This window comes from Thalassophryne amazonica, chromosome 17 (genome assembly GCF_902500255.1).
Source record: "Thalassophryne amazonica chromosome 17, fThaAma1.1, whole genome shotgun sequence".
Taxonomy (NCBI): domain Eukaryota; kingdom Metazoa; phylum Chordata; class Actinopteri; order Batrachoidiformes; family Batrachoididae; genus Thalassophryne; species Thalassophryne amazonica.
In genome coordinates this window covers 3,288,877-3,292,477 of record NC_047119.1, presented here as the reverse complement: position 1 = coordinate 3,292,477, position 3,601 = coordinate 3,288,877, and positions in this window count along the sequence as shown.

The window sequence follows — 3,601 nt, the reverse complement described above, 5'->3', positions numbered from 1 at the left end:
GAATAACACGTACATTCTCGGGTTTAAGTGCAAACAGCACAACACCGTTCTCATCAGAAAGAAGACAAAAGGTACAAATGTTTAACAGTGATAACATATATATATATATATAAAATCCTTAACACCCACAGTCTGTATTCAGTAAAGGAGGGAGAACCTCCACCTGCAATCACACACTTGTGCAGCTCCTGAGATAACCACTTATCTGGGTGGGGTGTGAGGCGAAGCCGTCGCAGTCCACACCAAACGCCAACTCCACAGACAGGGTATCCGTCCCAGGAAAACGGCTGCAAAAAGAGATCAGACTAATACTCGAATTTTAAGTCAGCAGAGAAAATTACCTAATTGGTAGTTGATTTCTCGGCGGGGAGGTGGAGTTGCAGTCTGGCCTTTATGGTGGTGGTGATGAGTAGTGGATGAGTGACAGCTGTCACTCCTGGTTGCTCCGACGCCCTCTCGTGCTTGAAGCCCGCACTTCAAGCAGGGCGCCATCTTGTGGTGGTGGGCCAGCAGTACCTCCTCTTCAGTGGCCCACACAACAGTTAAGTCTTCAATTTCCATACCATAAGTCAGAACAAGATCTAAGATATGATTAAAGTGGTGGGTGGACTCATTTACATTTTGAGCAAAGCCAATAGAGTCTAACAATAGATTAAATGCAGTGTTGAGGCTGTCATTCTCAGCATCTGTGTGGATGTTAAAATCGCCCACTATAATTATCTTATCTGAGCTAAGCACTAAGTCAGACAAAAGGTCTGAAAATTCACAGAGAAACTCACAGTAACGACCAGGTGGACAATAGATAATAACAAATAAAACTGGTTTTGGGACTTCCAATTTGGATGGACAAGACTAAGAGTCAAGCTTTCAAATGAATTAAAGCTCTGTCTGGGTTTTTGATTAATTAATAAGCTGGAATGGAAGATTGCTGCTAATCCTCCTCCTCGGCCCCGTGCTACGAGCATTCTGACAGTTAGTGTGACTCGGGGGTGTTGACTCATTTAAACTACCATATCCATCCTGCTGTAACCAGGTTTCTGTAAGGCAGAATAAATCAATACGTTGATCAATTATTATATCATTTACCAACCAGGGACTTAGAAGAGAGAGACCTAATGTTTATAGACCACATTAACTGTTTTAGTCTGTGGTGCAGTTGAAGGTGCTATATTATTTTTCTTTTGGATTTTTATGCTTAAATAGATTTTTACTGGTTATGGTGGTCTGGGAGCAGGCACCGTCTCTACGGGGATGGGGTAATGAGGGGATGGCGGGGGGAGAGAAGCTGCAGAGAGGTGTGTAAGACTACAACTCTGCTTCCTGGTCCCAACCCTGGATAGCCACGGTTTGGAGGATTTAAGAAAATTGGCCAGATTTCTAGAAATGAGAGCTGCTCCATCCAAAGTGGGATGGATGCCGTCTCTCCTAACATCCTAAATGATGCCATAGTAATTTTAAAATATCAGGGCCAAAATATTGTCAAGTAATGGCAAAGTCATAGTTATTGTAGTAATTTTAGTATCATTTTAGGGTTTATTTATTATGTGTATATGCATCCTGAGGGAGATTCACTTTTAGTTTTATTGTGCTCCCATGCACAATGACAATAAGACATTCTGTTCTATTCTAAATTTACAAACAAGAAAAAAAGTAAAATGGTGTAAATATTAGTGTTGTGGAATCCAGCTATAGAAATTCTTATGAAATGCATCAATCTACATATGAGTACTTTAACTTGTGGTACTTTAAGTTCAACCCCAAATTAGAAGAAGTTGGATGACACGTACGAGGGTGGCTGGGGGGAGGGGCAGTAATTCTTACATTTATTCTTCTTGTATTTATTTGAACACAGACCGTATGAGTCCAAGATGTTTTGTTTTGTGTGGTCAACTTCATTTCATTTAGCAATTTAGACCTAGTGATGAGGTTAAAAAAATATTAAATAATGTTATTTTAAATATGTCAACAGTTAATTTTAATCATGATTTGATACAAAAGCAGAATCCCCTAAAGGCTTGGTTTTTGAGGACCAAAGATGGGCAGAGGATCTCCAGTTTGACAACAAATGAGTGAGAAAATTATTGGAATGTTTAAAAACAGTGTTCCTCAAAGAAAGGTTGGAAAAAAATTGCATATTTCAGCCTCTGAAGCGCATAATATCATTAAATGATTGAAGAAATTGAGGAATTTCAGTGTCAAAAGGTCAACCTAAACCTAAAGTGAACACATCTGATCTCCAGTCCCGCAGGCAGCACGGCATCAAGAGCCATCATTCATCAATAGCTGATATACTCACATGGGCAAGTTATTACTCTGAGAAACCTTTATTAAAAATCTACAATATAGAATTAAATTCACAAATGCCACTTTTACTGTGCAAAAAAGAAGCCTAATGTTAGCCTTGTCCAGAAGCAGCATTTGCTTGTCTGGGCTTAGGGGCCTCTGGCTTGGACCATCACACAGTGGAAAAGGGCATTGTGTCCAGACGAATCAGTATTCCAGAGCTCTTTTGGAAGAAACAGATGCTGTCTGCGATGGACCAAAGAAAAACCGGACCATCCACATATGTTCTGTTACCAGCAACAAGCCTAAAAGCCAGTCTGTCATGGTATGGGGTTGTGTTGGCGCCCTGTTAATTTACACTTCGGTGATGTCAGCATTAGTGCAGAAAAATACATTAGAATTTTAGACATCATCAAGACCTCTTCCAGAGACATCCATGCCTTTTTTTCAATGAAATGATGCAAAATTACATTCTGCACACATTACAAAGGCGTGGCTGTGGAGGACGTCGGTACGGCACTGGTCTTGCCTGCCTGCAGTCCTCCTGACTTGTCCCCAGTAGAGCATGTGAAGTATTTTGAAATGAAACATGCGTCTGCATTTGATTTGGCACATTTTACACTAGATGCTTTTCCTGGTGGAACTCCACATTACAGTAAGAATGGGCATGGGTGCCACATGACCCCCATGTGGCCCGGTGGGTCAGACAGAATACACTTCTCATTGTTCAATATAAACTGTTCAACTGGTGTTTAATCATGAATGTTGGCTGTGTGACACAGTGATGGATCCACACAGGCAGCCACGTGCTCACATCGTCCTCGTTTCTGACTGTTTGATTAAGAATATGAATCTCCACATAAAGAAATTTATACAATAAAAGACAGTGGCTGGCGGTAGCTTTAGCTCTTTTTTTTTTTTGCACCTTAGTTTATCAGTTTAACATTATGGGGGTGCTCATGGGCCTCACAGCTGTGTCAGCAAAACAGCATGAAAGAAGAGACATTTGACAGCTTCAGCTTTGGTTCTCTCAGCTGATCCCTTTATGACGCCTCACTGGTCACTTTTGGCTGTAAAGAAAGCCTGCCCCCTGTTGGCCCTTTCTGGAATACTTTGGACACCAATGCTGTGCAGAAAATACACCACCTATTTTTCAACTTTTTTAAGGGTCAGAAAGTGGGAAAGTGTTTAGACAGCTGATGTCAATCATCATTTCAACCGTTGCTTTTAATATTTATTTGCAACTCGCACATATTAATAATAACTAGAAGTGTGGAACCTGTATAGATCCACTAGATGTCGCCGTCACAGTATCTTA